A 17,017-nucleotide genomic window follows, 5' to 3' on the forward strand; every position below is an offset into this window, starting at 1 on the left:
TTTCCTTTTTATTTCTTTTTTTTTTTCTCTCTTCTCAACTGCAGTTAAACAGTAACGGAAATGTCATAGAAAGGAGTTGATTAAAATCTGAAGGTCTAGATGGAGAAAAACTGTCAGATCTGAAGCCTCATCCTGTACCAGCACAAAGAAGTGTAAAACTACTGATTTCTTACATAGTCTGGAAAATGTCCCCACAGAACTCTCATCACACCCACTCAAGTGGCAGTACCAACAGGGCAACGACAGTCCCAGTGTCTGCTCAGAAGCTAGGGAAAATCTTTTCAAACCTTTAAAGCAGAAATGAACAACAGCAGGAATTCCTATCTCCAATCATGAACCACAAATTTCCAGCTGTTACGAGGTCTGTTTGAAATAACTTGCACCTGACCCCTTGTGTGAATGCTTAGAGTGACATATTTTGGACATCAGCCATTGTTTTGCATGACACAGCAGCTTTTTTAAGAAGTCCCTACTACAGAGATTGCTCTGCTCCCACAGAAGCTGCCTGTGAAATATCCCATGGATGTTTCCTGATCAATGTTGGGCTTCTGGGGGTATTCTACCTGCAAGCTGCAGTATATTCTACCAGCCCAAGGTGGCAAAGTTAAACTGTGTCTTTGGCAGATAGCTCTACCAATTTTTGCTGAGGTGGCTGAAAAGGTTTCTGCTTCCAGCTGTTCATCCTCTTTCTCTGCCAGAGGCTACAAGGCTTGTAACAGCAGCAGTAACATGAAAAGTGCCAGCTCCTGGCACAGCAGCTGATGGTCTGCCCTTCCTGGCCAGAGCTATTTAATAGTCCCAGACTATCTGTCAGAAGTCCTAGTTTCATGGGAGGGAAAGGATTATGCCATAGACACAGATCTGCCACAGGGAATAGAGGATTTCCCAATTTTGACAGAATAGAGATAGTTAGATTAGATCATAATATAGAGATGCTTGTTCCTTCTTCGTTTCTTGTTGGCATGCACAATTTCTTTTAGCTTTCTCAAGCATTCAAAGTAGAGTTCTGGAGAAAAAATTTTAGTATCTGGATTGGAAAAAAATGCATTGTTTCTTCTACTCAGATAAACGGGTGAAATTCTGAAGACAGATTTCACAGCCAGTAGTTGGAAAGCAAGCACTCCAGTGCTAGGCCTACAGGAGCTCAACTTATTCAGCTTGTCAGACGAAAGGCTGAAAGGTGCCTTGATCACTGTGATTGGTACTTACACCCTGGAAAGATGTCTGATAGCAAGATGTCAGCCTTCCTGACAGTGGTATAATGAGATCTAGTGTTGAGAAATGGAAGTTACAGAAATTCAGCCCTGAAATAAGATACAAGTTCCTACTTTAAGAGGTAATTAAGCATTATGTCAACAGCAAACTCATCATTTCTCAGACATTTTAGAATGAGGTTTGATATATTTTTTGGAACAGACGCAATCCATATCATATTTATAAGAAATCCCATGGACAGAATAGTTACACTTGCTGGTTATGGGAGTCCTATCTGCCCTGGAAACCATCATTCCTTGAGTCTCCTCTTTTGAATTTCACTCGTTATCTTCATACATTTGTTGTGATATATCACAAGCTTTGCTATAATTCAAATACTGTGTTGCATGTGTTTTGTTGCAGTGAAGAAATTTCTTTTCTGCCTACTGGCTAGATACAGTCAAGGATTATTTCAATTTTTTTTTTTGCCTTCCATGTATGAGACTATGATTTAAGAATCTTTATGAAGTAAACTAGTCTTTAATATAATTCCCTCTTTTGAATGTTTGGTCACCTGTCCTTGCTCCCAAGCTTACAATCACCAAATCTGCATTCTTTCAATAATTTCTCTAAGGTATTTTTCCATGAATACTTAAATTTTTATAATTCTGTGTGTTGTTCTTGGATTATCTGCCTACCTAATCAGTGCCTTGCTATTAGTGGTCCCCCTGGCATGATAGGATCTTGGATTTCAGCATCTCCTGTTTGTTGTTTGTGGCCCTCTATTTAGCTCTGAAATATTTTTTATTTCTGCCATGGTCTGTGGGCTTTATATGAACATGTTTCAGAGAAACCAAACAGAAAAAATATGTGTAAATTTAAACTTTGTGGCTTTTTGACCTTACTTGAGAAATGTACAGGGATTGATGCTTACATGAGAGATTACCTTCTCCAACATTTTGAATTAATTTGTTAGGGTAAGTTTTCAGAAAAATAAATCGATACATAATGTTTGTAAAATCTGAGTGACCTGTTAACATCTAAAAATACCGAGCAGCTGTCTGATTTATTACTTAATTTCTTCAACATTCAAGCATGGAATTTAGTCACTGCAATATTTAGCATCTGCTTGTCAGAAGTATGTGCAAGATATTGTGTAATAGGTTATATAGGTCAGCAAGATCTTATGGGATGTGTATTTTTTGTAGTGTTTATATATGCAGATTGTGGACTGTAATGCATCAGCTGACAATAACACTCTTGCCATGTTAGTGTTTGTGCTACATTTACTGCTGTTTAAATTATTATCTGCCCTCAGTCCAGTGCAGTGTGGTGCATGGCTACTTGGCAGTTCCTAAGACTTTGGATATGAGCCTGAAAAACACACATAAACTCAGTGGATGAGGCATATACACATGCGTTTTGTACAGCAGGTATTGCCAGGAGATACCTCCTTCACGTTCTCAATGTTTACTAAAATGTTTAGAAAAGAGTGAAAATATGATCTTTGTATATCAGAAAAAACCAAAATATTTACTGCAATGCTGATTTGTTTCTTCATCATCCCCTTTCCCAGCTAACAAAGCAGCGCAAAATAGAGATGACCTGCACATCCCACCTCTGCCAAAAAAAAGGGTACACAAGCCTTCAATAACAAAAAATTCAGAAAAATTGATGCAGCACAGATACAATGCTCACCTTGCCCAAATGTGATGATCCCACATCAAAACAATAAACTGAGGAAAAAATGCCAACAATTGGATCAGCTGGAAAGTTCTATTCATATTTTTTCCACATCTGTTTAGAAGCTTCCAATATATGCCCTTAAACCCCAGAAAAGAATATTGAATCATTTCACCTTTGATAGACTGCTTTGTACCGTGCAGGCTTTACAGCTGGCACCTTTCAACAAGTCTCCACCTGGACCCTTTAATTCATGATATGTCCAGCTGGAATTCAGCTTCACAAGTAAGGTGTTAAATGCAACAACAGTTCAAGCAACCTATCTGGATCAGAGTGAGCCTAAAGATGAGCAGATATGGCTCAAAGATGTCTTCAACTACCAGAGTGTCCTTCCAGGTTGTACTCTATGCCTCTGAAATTGTCTTATTGTACTCATCATTCTCAGGTTGGCAATCTCATCTTATCTTCCCTAAGTTTTCCTGCCACTCACTGTGCTTGATTTCCAGCAAAGAAACTGCACAAGCATCACTTAACCCGTGGATGATTCATCCCAACAGAACAGAAGAAACACAAAGGCAAGCAGTTAAATGAACTGTCTTTTATGAAACTATGTATGATGTATATATATCATATGACATTTCATATAAAGCTTTCCCAATGTGTCTCCAAGATCCCTCAGTATCATTAAGACCAGATTTCAAAATCTTTCATTTTAATCTATTAAATGTGAATGCTAATACAATGTTCTGGTGTGTGATAATAACTACTCTTGACAACATTTCTTTTCACATTAAAGTGTAACTGCATGAGAAGTTTGGGTGAGAGCAAAGGAAGAATATGACTGCGTTGTAATATGAAAAGAAATATAACTGGGAACTAGTTCTAATATAAATTCAGGATTGCATAATATTCTTTACTTAAATTAATATTATAAATAAAACATACAGACAACATTATGGCATGGCCAGTTAGAAGCCCCCTCAGAATGACCCTTTCTAAGACAAATTGTAATGTTCAGTAACCAATATGCACAAAGTACCCATCTGCTGTTATTAAATACAATTTACTCATAGAAGTTAGGGATGTAATTACAGAAGCACTGGCCGACTGTAACTGATGCAAGGGATAGACAGAGTTTAGCAAATATGCAGAGTGGTAAAGGTGTAAGGCTGGCTTCTGCCTTCCATTAATATGGCATCATACCAGAGTCACACAATGCATTGCCAGGAACCTGTTTTCATCTTCCCATTTAAATTGCAGCAAACTTTATCAGCATTTATAACAGTGATTATGAAGTATCAAAGCTTGCATAGTAATTATTTATTCATTATTAATGTGCTTTAAATTAAAAACATCCTGCATGGACTATGTCACAAAGATACTATAAACAGGTTGAACAGACAAAAAAATTCTCATGGTGACACCAATGTAGAGAATGTTTATTTGATCACCTAACTAGACAGAAAGCATTGGAATACAAAAAGGAAGGTGCAAGACAGCAGAAAAAGCTAGAAGGGCTTGAGAACCAAAGAGGATAACTGGAAATAAAATATATTTATATTTTGGTAACTCAGTGTGCACATACAGTGATTATAAATGCAGATGAATAGCTGCATTAACTTCATGTAGCTTGTTCAGATGACAGCTACCACATAGACATATATGTTAAACAAGCTTTCAGCCTAGCTTTGAGTTCTCCCCTCCACTTAAACTACCTTCCTCTGTACCAAGTCACTCTGTTTTCATTGCCAGGATCACCTGTGCTATCTGGATTACAGGGAGAATGACATTTCTCCCCTCTACATCTCTCTTCTTGCTTTGTAACATTTTGTTGCTGTTACTGTGATATGAAGAGTTTATTTTGCTCCTTTTTCATTCAGTTTTTGATTTCTGGGGGTATTGCATAATTGCTCTCTCTTTCTATGCATATATATAATGCGTGTCCTAAGTTCTTCAGTTATATGAGCTATGGGAAAAAAAATCAAGCACATGAATGTTTGAGCTTTTTCCCATTCATACTGAAGAGGAGCACAATGTGCCAGTACTGCATCTCATCCAGCTGCAGTGTGGGCAGGGAAGCACAAGGAACATGAGCCCAAATGGCTTTTGATGCCAAAACATGCTTGGGACAGGGGAGTGGAGGGGGAACTGTTTTGGACAATGTTCTGTGCACAAATAAATCCCAAAAGTGATATCCTAAAATGTAAAGATTAAAGGAAGAGGAGCAAGGGGAGAGATGATTATATTGGTGAAAGGTGCTATGTTTAATAAGTTCATCTTCTGGGTAAAGCCACTTGGACTTGACATTCTGATTTCTTCAATGGATCTTACAGATCTTCAAAGCATGTGTTATTAATCACATAATCTAAATACAAATTTCTCCCATCTTGGATTTAAACCGAAAGATAGATTTAGGTTTAAATATAAACTTTAGTTATATCATGAAACCATAGTTTATCTTACTCTGATGGTGCCCCAGCACAATTTATTATATTTCATTTTAAGAAGTTGCAATAGCATTGCGTAAAATGATTATTTATTTCTAGTGATTTTGTGATTTTACTGCTTACAGGTTGTACATATCATTTGTAACTTACATTATCTAAAAGCCACTAATCCTGAAAAATCTTTAAAGCTAGGTAATTTTGTTTATTTTAAACCAAATGCCAAGAGTGGATATTGTCTCATGTTGCTTGATGACAAAGAGTGATATTTTGTTTTACTCAGAGCTGCTGAAAAGACACTAAAATAATAATGGGATAGAACATAAATCATCAAATTGCTATGCTAAAGAAACAGTTGATCTTGTTATGGCAACCATTAAAGATAAAACCAGAGATGCTCTGTAAACATTACACATGGTGGAAAATCCCTTTCTTGACACAGTTTGGCAAAGTGGTACATTTGTATTAAATTCAAACTCCATTTTGTCTCCTAAACTCCATTTTGTATGCTGTACTTGAACACGTTTAAATTTGCCCAAGACAGGTTACAGTAATGCATTCCAGACAGGCACCCTTCCCAGAAAAGAGGCTTGACACCTCACTGAAGGACCATCACAGGAAAACTGTCAAAAAACAATATAGTACTATCAACTTTGATTGTTCTGCCATCTTCCTTCCCTCCTTCCATAAACCTTGTTTATCAGCAGAGGAGTGTACTGAAAAACCACGAGATTGGGTGAAAATGCCTGAATGGCAAAAAGAAGTCAAATTCTTTGCAGAGCTGGATGTCCCTCTGTGGCCAAAGGGAGGTGATTAGTACAGACTGGCAGGACTTGGAGGAGTCCTGTCCCATCTGGAACACTAGGAGCCCTCCAGGATACACAAAGTTGGATGAGTCAAGCAATAGAGTAGAGATTGCATGTCTCAAGACTAATAATAATAATACTAATAATAATAATAATAATAATTCTGCTACCAGTTTTCAGTAACAAAGTATCAGGAAAATCCTTTATATCTCCTGTCCTTTCATCTTCTTCCAGGTTGCTGAAGATTCTGAACCAGGAGTATGGAATACATTGTCTTTATGTGGTCCAAGTACAGTGACAGCTACAAGGTGTGTGAGAGCACTGGCAGCAGCCTCAGAGCAGGAAGCGAGGGTGCTGCTTCACAAGGAAACGCTGTCAGACATTTCCTATCTTAGAAAAAGCCAGAAACAGCCACCAAACTCTCTTTGTCCACAGCACCCAACAGACTTGGACCCATTTGGTGCTTGGATCCAAGTGTGATAGGGCTTGCAGACTAGCACTGCCCTTTCTACCACCTGGCTTTCAAAGACAAAATGTTTTGTAAATACACCGCTTGATTCTCCTCAAATGAGACCTTTTTTTCTCATTTTTCATTTATGACACCTGCTGTTGCCTCAAAAAAGTACAGACAGTGCTGTCAAAGTTTTCTCTCAGACTTCCATGCCTGTGTCATAAATGCCCAATCCACCATTGCATTCCTCAAGCTTACTATTCACCTCTCTCATTGGGAGAAAGGGAGGAGACAGAATGTTTGCTGAGTATGTCCTCATAGGTGGAGAGCTGGTTGAATATCTAAATATACACTGGTAGTTAAAACCTGACTAATGGCTCTACAGCATTTGTGTTTTCCCTGCACTTAATAGAGGTTAATGTGAAACTGCAGGAAAGGTGAAGGGGAGTGTTTAGCTTCCCGCTTGGAGCCTGCATGTGTCAATGCCTGACAGAGCCTTGAAGTTGTTAGCCTGCATGCAGAGCACTAGCTGAATGAGGTTACAGTGCTGAGCACAGCGGGCTAAAAGAAGTAGGATCAGACTGATAGGAGGAGTGGCAGAGTCCAGGCACAGCAGAGTGTATCAAAGACAGCCCAGGGGAGAGCGGGTACTGTATTAGTCCTTTGTGTACATTTAAATGGAAGGCAGTGAACATGCAGAGATGAACTCTGAACTCTCTCAGCTGGGCTCCTGCTCCTTTTAACCTTGGCTCTGTAAATAAAATAAAATATTATAAAATAATAATAAAAACCTAAAAGTAAATAAGGTAAAATAAAATAAACCCAGCACACTGTGGTCTGGACTCCTATGCCCAGCTATTTTTTGCATATTGAACACTCATTAAATAAACATACTGAGATCAAAGTAGCAAGTGCTTTTGTTATTATTTTACTCAATTCACACTAAATTATAGATGTAGACACCCACTGGGAAAATTGGGTGATACGGTGGAAAGGTTTGAACAACTAAGATAAGACCCTTTTTCTGCCCACAGCAGCTGAGGAAATTTGTTTAACCTGGTAGGCTGGTAACATTTTCCAACACCAACAGACCTGATCAATTTCATTACAAGGTCTGATCCTGCATCATAGAAGGTGAAGGGAATTGTGCCATTGCCAGTTGGATAGGAACTGGATCAGGAACCAGACTGGAAAGGGAATAGGGATCTTCTTTGAGTTTCATCAGTAATGAGTAATTTTTGTCAATGTTCATCTCTGCCTCATCGTGTAAAGTGGTAGATTATGTAATTAAATGAATGAAAGCCTAATAAACAGGATCTACAGAAGGCAAAGAGATTACTAAAAAGCAGTTTTTATATATCCACATACAGAACTCCCGTGCTGGAGTATAGCAGAAGAGAGGCTTCATGGACCATAGTCAACAAGTTTTGCACAACTAGGACAGAACCATTGCCTTGCATGAGTACAACTGGAATATTGTAGGGATCCATGGACAGAGTTCTATCTACTGTGTTATTTATAGTGAATGGGATACATATAGTTCTTAAGGGCAACTCCTTCTGCACATAGCAGAATCTCAAAAATAAAAAGGGACCGAACAACATCAACCAAAAAACACACCACTATTCTGAAAATCCTATGAAAGAGGATTTTGAGAAGCAAATAAAGGTGACTATTGCCAGATAAATAAACAAGCTTCCCTGAAGGACTCATGTTTGAAAGAGTAAGTGGGAAAAAACACATGCATATGTAGATTTTTTTTAACCTATGCCATATTTAAAAATCCAATTTTAAATAGTATCAGCTAAGAATTTACGTGCTCTAGACTAATGCAGCAGGCCATTTGGATCACATGTACAACATGTATTAAAATTATGCTGTTGAAAGGAATGACTGTGAAAATACTCAAGCACTCATTCAAATATGCAATAAAATAGGGCCCAAGAGCTCAGACATTTACAGAAACAGGAATAAAATATTTAGGAATGTACCAAACTCAGATGGAAAAAATCATCTTAAATTTCTGATAGACCAAATTATTTAGCACAGTGTGATGGGATCTCATTAGATAGAACTAATTCAGACCTGGAGAGAGTGATAACAGAAATGACTAATTGCTAGGACTTAGGAAAACATGGACATCTGTTAAATGACAAGAGTGTTGTAGGGCTGATATACAATCATAGTTTACCAAAACAGCTACTGTGGCAGCCATGTGGACAATCCTACTTCCATCCACAATTACTCTGGTACTTCCTTAATTTCAACAGGATTATTTTCATTAAGAATGTCACACATGTTTATTTCTCTGGCTGCATCAAATAAGAAGAGGGAGCCCCATCAATGTTCATAAGAAGAATCTTAACCAACATGGATTTTTACACTTACAACAGATTCAGAACCTTGACAAGGCTTGTAGCTTGACTTACTTCTTTGCTAAGATTGTCTACAGATCAAACTGAGATACCCTGGCAGAGCAATGTAGAGAACTTAGCAGTATTCTATCCTAAAATAGGTCATTTGGGAGTAGATGTGGTTAGAAATGTTCAAAATATTACTCAAAAGCAGAAGAGGAAAAGTTGTTTTACTTTTTTTCTAACCAACTTCAGTGAAGACATGTCCTTGATGTGAGATCACTTATCTGTTTTCAAAAATTCTAAGTGTTCTCTACACCTTTTAAGATAAAACTTGACCTTCAAGTTCACTTTATGACTAAATTATTCCATGACTGTTTTCATCTTTTCTTTGTATTCTGCCAAGTTGCACTCATAATAGCTTTTTTAAAGAGTCTGTAGCAGTGTTTCCTTTATACAATTGATATGTTTTTTTAACAGAAAAGAAGACAAGTCCATGGAAATATATTTCAATTTTTTCTAAGTTTTGAAGGTAAAGAGCTAAAATATAAAGCTACAGTTGTACCTGCCACTCTGTTATCAAAACCCTCTAAAGACAAAAAATGTCCCACCTCCTCCTCCCTCCTGCCTGAAGAACAGGTGCCATGCTCAGCACTGGCTGCTGCTTTTCCCATCAATATACTATGAATCTATTAGCGTTGAGCACTCCTCAAAACAAATCAGAAAGTTACTCAAACCTGGCATTACCAGCACCATGGCTGTTGTCTTTCTAAGAGGCCATGCATGTCAGCATGAGACAGTCACATTAGTGCTGGGAGGAAGCTCCTCGAGCAGGCAAAGCCATCCCCTGAATAACAGCTGAACAAGTTTCACAGAGCATCCACAAAAACTTCTTGTCAATTCCTGCCTTACAACACCAGCAATGGCACTTTCATACATTTTCCTCTTTTGGTTCAAACCCTTCAGACATTTTGCTGTTTTATCTCAAGGTCTTTTTCCATCCCTCCAGTCTGCTGAGACTAATGACTTCTACATTTCACTAACCCTTGTGAACACAAAGACAGATACTCTGTCCTCCTTTCCAGAAAGCCAATTTAAATTCCTTTAACCTTCTCTGGAAACATGCTTTTTTCCCAAGCTTTTCTTCATTTGTAATCACTTAAGTGCTTCCCTTTACTGATGTCCTTTTCACCATCTCATGTGCTGTCCAAAATGAATGTAGTACTCCAGTTAGACTTGGATAATCCTGAACAGGTTCTTTATTCCCAGGCTTCATCCAGACCCTGGGTATTCATCAACCTCTTTCTTCCTGTACACATTATTATTTAGAAAATGCTTTGCTTTTTGACAGCCCTTAATAAACGAAATCTTTGAAAGCTTATCCTGATTTATACAGTAGTATGGAAAGTTGCCAGCTAATGAGGGTACATAGCATGATCTATGACAAATGGTAAAGATCTAAGCTCCATGGATTTTGGCCTAAGTCAGAGCTCTATGGATTTTTCAAATAAAGCGTTTTCAAGGTGAATCTTATGATGAAGATGACTTTTAAATATTTACATGAGAAATGAAAAAGACACTTTTACCAGAAAAATGTAGCAGTTCAAGCACACAGTAGCACTGTGGGAAACCTTGTTTCAGTCCTACTCTGCCACTCCCTTGCACATCACTTGCACATCAAGGCCATAGGCTGGGTCTTCCCATATCACTTATGTGGCTGTCAACTTCCTAAAAATATCTGTTGATGAAGACTTGAATTCATCTCTCTCACATCTAGTGCAGTGCTCTCACTCACAGGACATTATTTACTGGTATCAGTCTTTCTAGCTTTAAGCAGAAATAATTTCAGGCCCTTAGAATTTCCTCTTAAGAACAGAAAATAAATTGGCAATTATCATCTTGTCAAATTAATATTGGCAAGACTCTGTCACTTCAACATTTGCAGCATGATTTACTTCAGAAGTCCCTGAGTGCAGTGAAAAAAGCTGAATTCTGTTACACTGGCCATGCAGAGACATGAGGGAAGTGCTTCATTTTTACCATTACCATGAAGGGAGCACCAGGCTGGGCTTGCTGCTGGCCAGCAGGGCTCTGATTCACTGGCAGTGATTCTCCACCAGCAGCTGCCCAGAACAACACAGGTACTCCAAACCCCATGGCTAGAAGAGAAGTTATGGACAAGGTGGACACAGGCTTCCCTCATTTTGGTTGAAATTAATCTAGCCAGCCCTTGCAAAGTGCATGGCAGCAGTTTTGAACAGGACCATGACACCAATGTAAAAACAAACCTCTTGAAATACAGATAATCCTATGATTCACACAGTGCAGCCTGTGCTTCAGTGCACTGAAATAGAAGCACAACTCAGTATTTGTTAATCCTACTCTAATTATAACAATCTGTGTTATAACCCCTGCTAATGAGCTAACATAATTTTTTTTTTAAAGTGTGTATTATAACAATGTGATTAAAGCTTGATGGAGCTGTTCTTATGCTTTTGTGATACAAAAATGGTTTCTTATTAGCTTTTGATGTTTCATTTTCCCCACAGCATCACAATATCTGCTTCTGTTTTACCCAATTGTACAATAACTGTTGTTTAAATTCAGCAAACTCATAGCCTAGTCAGACTCTAGCCATTTGATAAATCAATGAAAATATTCTATAACAGTAATGCCATGGAAAAAATGCCTTATCATTTTAGTGTTCCATATTATATTGTCTCACCTTTCTCTACAAGCTACTGAAATATTAATACACTGTCCTCAGGATTTGATAAAATGTGTGATGAAAATTATCATAATGTTTTATGCCTAAAGAACATTAAATTAGCGCACATTAAACTCAAAATAAACGGATTCAGTAATTTTTGTTTAAATGTGTTCTTTTTGTTTGGAAGACATGCATGTTGAAATTTTTAAATTTATGGAGGAACCTACTAAAAATTACAGCTTCAATGGTCATGCCTAAGATTAAGTCTCTGCTGTGTATACACAGGATAAGCTTTCTTGACATGGTCAAACTCATTTCCAAACTAAACTTTCCCAATCTAGAATAACTTAATTCTGTGTTTATTAGGTAAAAAATCCTCCAAGCCAAACCAGTAAAGAGGGAACAAAGAAAATCAAATGGGCAAATTGTACTCAGATTAGCAGATATACAACTCCAGCAGAAACACAACAGCTGCATAAATATTTCCAAACCCATATTTGGCTCCTTCCCTCCCACATTAAAAGGCAAACTCAGCACAAGTTGAAATAATCATGTTTTTCCTGATGGAGCAAAATGTCCTTGATTTGAATGCAATTCAGAATTAAACACCTTTTCACAGATGGTGCCGGTACCCGGACACTGGTCGGGTCTATATTGGTATAATCCAATTGCTTTCAAGACTGAAACTGATCAGTCTCAGAAAATTTAACTCTTATTGAGGTGCAGTTTTTTTTTTTTCTCATTTTTAGGAAAGCCATTACATGGGCTCATGCATTCAGCACACAATCTCTTTTGGTGTCAGCAACAATCTGTTTTGTGATATTCTTCTAGGAGAGAAGAGTATTAAGAGACTCCAGAGTTTTGCAGAGGCTCCTGAGTCTTAACAGCTGTATTCATAAATTGCTAGCCATACTGTATCATTGCTTCTTCCTGTGCTTTAAAGATCATTTAATACTCCCCAATTTCCTTTATGTCAGTGCCTACAAGTCAAAAGTTCAGAAATAATAACAGAGTACAGATATGTGCCATCATTAGATTAGTGTTTTGATAGAAAATTAATTTGGTGCTTTATTCATTTGTTTGAAATAGTAACTACTGCCTTGAAAAGTATAAGGTGGTTAATTTCCAATATTTTCAGATCATATTAGCAATACACAAGTGTTTTGACATGCCTAATAATTGTACTCATAATCAAGATTTTGCAGTTCAGAAATTCTTTTACCTACATGAGCCAGAACCTTACAAGCTAAAATAGTCAGAACATTGATTTAAAAGCTGGGGAAGTATTTTAAGCATTACAGGGCATCACTGAAGATCTTTTGCTAACACAGACAGCAATGTGAATTATGTATGTAATTTTATTTCTTACTGTTAAACACAGCTTATTGGAAATGTATAACCAGCTCCTTTTTAAGTATACACAGCAAAAGCAATGACAAGTATTATGCTACAGCAGGTAATTCAGTTCTTTAGATAGGATTAGCCAACAGATTTATCAAGCAGTCTCTAAGGAAAGCAGAGTTCAAGTCTAGGCTCATCAATAATACATAAATAAACTGAACAATTAGGTACAAAGTGGCTATCTTGTCAGACAACTTATTAACCGATAAATGATATACTCACTGCAGACAGTGTAAAAAGGGGAGATATGTAAAGATAGGATAGACCTGAAAAGGGAGAGCAAGATACTGTACTCCTCAGTGTGTTTGTGGACTTGATAATTCTCTCCAACTCTCCATTTTGAGCCATGATGTCTAGACAAAGGTGGTTCAGCAACACTTCACTACCAGGAATCACTTGGGGTTTTTTCTGATAGAGAAACACAAATATATTCCTTTGCTCTTTAATCAGTGGTCTAAGGAAAAATATATATAACTTTTCCAGTGATAGCTACTATGCCTCAACTTCAACTTAATCTGTGAGTTTTACATAATAAAAATTACACAAATACAGTCATCCCCAATGTGTAATGTCACGACTGGGCATTGCTGTGATAGTCATAATACTTAGATGCATCAGTTCCTAGAAAAGGGTAGATGAAGCAGTCAGGCTTACATCTGGTTTACACAATAACACCAACAGGTCTTAAAAGGCAAATCCATGGTGTTGAATATCAAAATATAGGACATTTGGTCCTTCCTTACTATCAACAAACTCAAATTAGATTTTCTTTTCTGTGCTGCCCTGCACTTTTCAGGCAGAAAACAAGAAAACCAGAGATAGGAAGGACTGTTGCTTTTTTTCCCCCTCAGCCAAGCAAAAAAAAAAAAAAAAAAAAATCTTCTTTTCATTTAGGATCAACAAGTAATCAAGCAAACTTAGTCCAAATAAAATCTTTTCATATGCACATATCGGCCTCGGCTCAGAAATCATGAACATTTGAAGTACAGATTTTAGGATTTAACTCAGAATGAAACAAATATTTACCCAATATGATGTTTTTCATGCTCAAGTACTCCAAAGTGCTTTGCAAATATTGACAAAATTCTGCCTTTTTTTTGTGTGCTCAGCACCCCTTGACTCCAGTAGCCATTTTCAGGGATATATGGGAAAAGATGAGTTAAGGTTTAACACGCTTTGCTAATGGAAATGTAAATTATCAGTGAAACGCAGCCACTTCTGTAGCGAAAAGGGGACATTACCCAGAATACCCTCCAGAGCAGTATATATTCAGGAATTTATAAATATCCTTGCCAGATGGAAAAGTAATGTGGATGAACTGAAGAAATCTGTGTTGACTTATCTCCATGGCCATTGTGCCTCAGTTAAACAACATGGACAATTTTAACAATACTCACTGTCATTTTACTCTAGACTCATTTGAGTGAAGAGTCCTTCCATTTTGCATCTGAGTACCTTTTAAAATACACTTTTATGTCTTGTACAAAGACAGGCAGAGCCTGAAGAATAATGTTCCCCTCCTACTTACAGAGTAAACTAGTTCTCAGACCCAGAACATCACCCCTACAGGCTCCTGAACCTCCTCCTGCATTCATGCTGGGCCTCCCCAAAGTAGGCAGATGACAGCTAATGCAAGCACAGCACCTGCAGAAAGACTGGCATGCAAGCTGCACTAAAGGAGGATGCACACCTAGGTAGGAAAGACCACATCTTTCCTGGGGAGCGAAACAAAAGATGAAAAGAGAAGGAAGACAGGTAATAGAGCTGATTTTCCATCTCTGGAAGCAGGTTTCCATGACAGACCAGCTGAACTGTCTATATGATTTGCATTTTTTTTCTTCTGCTAGTTAGCTAGGTATAAAAGCACTCTAGGGCAAACGTATCAAAATTCAGACGTGTAAAAGTTGTGAGCCAAACCCCAAACAGTGCATACAACAAAGTGAATGGGATGGTGTGCAGTGTGCATTAACTGTCTCTGGACCAGGTGTCCTCTGTGTCCTCCATCCCTGAGGAGCTGAAATGGCATCACTGAGGCATTGTGAACCACATCAGAATCCAGTTCTCTGCTTATTCTGGACATCAGGGCTAGGGATTATGAAGAATCCCTGGGATGGTTTTGCCTGCTGTATTAAAGGATTCCCTTGCCTGAGGGTGACAGTTTTGTACGTGCGCCATTTTTCCCAAGAGCAGGAAATAATAAAGAGTGGGTTGGATTGTGGGATATGGATGCAGGCATTTTTTGCAGCACTACCTGCAGACTCAAACTTGAAAAAGAAGTCATGAAGTAAAAATTTTCATAGTTGCAGTCAATCTATGGACAGGCTGATGGCACTGCAGTATGAAAATATTGCAATCCTGCCTGCAAACACAACCCATTATTTATTAGTTCAGACTGTTAGTGAAAGAAGAAACAATTTAGCACAATGCTGGGAATTAAAATGGACTTCTGAATTGCTATAGGATAATTTGCACCCAATTTATGAGTTTTTGCAGAGCTATGAGATGCTTTGATCTGTTTCATATAAAACTTGGTTGAAAATATGTTTCTTAGAGTGAAGTATGAGGCAATAAAAATGTGATTAAGGTGTTCTAGCAATTTTATTTTGGCAACTTTATGCTATGCCTTTGAATTCCAGTATATATAAAGTTTGGCTCTTTTTCAATTGATAGTCTATCAGCTGAAGACTACATATACAAACATTAATAAACTCACAGACAATAAAATAAAAGCAGTCTAAAACTACATGCTATAATCTCTCTCTTTAAAAATAAATGTAGGAAGTCATAATGTATAGTTTATAATTACGATATCCAAAGAATTTCAGTTCAGTGAAGCCAAAGGAAATTGCTTACTATGGAACTAAGAATGCGATAAAAAGAAAATTAGGCACTGGCCCTGAAGCTCAAAACCAAACTAAATCACATATTTCCTCAAGCAGAAAGGGAGTCTCAATTTTCATGGGGAAAAACTTACACAATAATGTTAAAACACAGAAGTCCAACTACTAATCAGAAGATACACATTAAAAGTGAACAAAACCAGTTCTAAAATCCCTTAAATTGTAAACGTATTTCCTTAGACCCCAACAGTGATAAGCCTAAAGTAATTGTGGGAATCACTTTTAAATTCTAAACTTGGACTTTTCTTTCCTACACAGAAAATTCACCCCAGTCAGAGTACTGCTTTAATTAATAGCTGACATAAGACAAGATATCTTTCAAAGTTCCTTTCCCTATATCCCTGTTAAAATGTAAATGAAAATTAACATTCACAGGGTTATCCTAAACAAATGTTCAGTGGAGGCAAAAAAAAAAGTTTACATGTAAAACTATCACTTTCATATCTGTATGTGTAAAGATACTTTATCCTCTAACAAAGAGCTAATCCATGAAAAGCTTCACTAAACATTTTCTTGTACTATTCACATTTATGTAAGTGGTTTCTGGAGCCTTAAGGAAGGTTAATGCACTCCCAGACTCTAATAAATGAAAACAGTGTGATTTACACAATCTATGTTCTTTGTCAAATTTAAGCAGTATATCACTGCACAAGATCTTTTGCTGACAGGAGCTTACCGTATGATGGAGATGCTGGAATCCTCCTTACACTAGTTGTGCCTGGCATACCATGCTGTGCCTGTGCAATGATAAAATTAAAACTTGCAGGACAACCTCAGGCTATCCATCTCTGATGCTCAAACTAGTGGATATAGCTCACCAAAGACATGCAGAAATAGTTATTTTCACTGAAGAAAACTGAATTAAAACAGAATTTGACAAGTATGGGTTACCTCAGAATTATGATACCGAAACTTAAGAATAAAAAATTCATTCCCTTAGATCATTACAATGAAATAGAGATTACAGACAATTGATAAGTTCCTGCCTCCTTTCATTCAGTACCTATAGACAAGGACTACTACCATCAAGTTCCCTGATTTGAAAATGGCATTAAAAAAAATTGAAGTATTTCA

The 17,017-nt window shown here is 37.4% G+C and overlaps 1 protein-coding gene across 3 annotated transcripts in view; it reads right to left on the reverse strand.

Moving 5' to 3' along the window:
* Window positions 1-17,017, reverse strand: part of TOX (thymocyte selection associated high mobility group box) — a 218,705-nt gene that overhangs the window by 105,321 nt on the left and 96,367 nt on the right. The gene's annotated exons all lie outside the window — the stretch shown is intronic.

The sequence above is a fragment of the Geospiza fortis genome, unplaced genomic scaffold (genome assembly GCF_000277835.1).
Source record: "Geospiza fortis unplaced genomic scaffold, GeoFor_1.0 scaffold53, whole genome shotgun sequence".
Taxonomy (NCBI): domain Eukaryota; kingdom Metazoa; phylum Chordata; class Aves; order Passeriformes; family Thraupidae; genus Geospiza; species Geospiza fortis.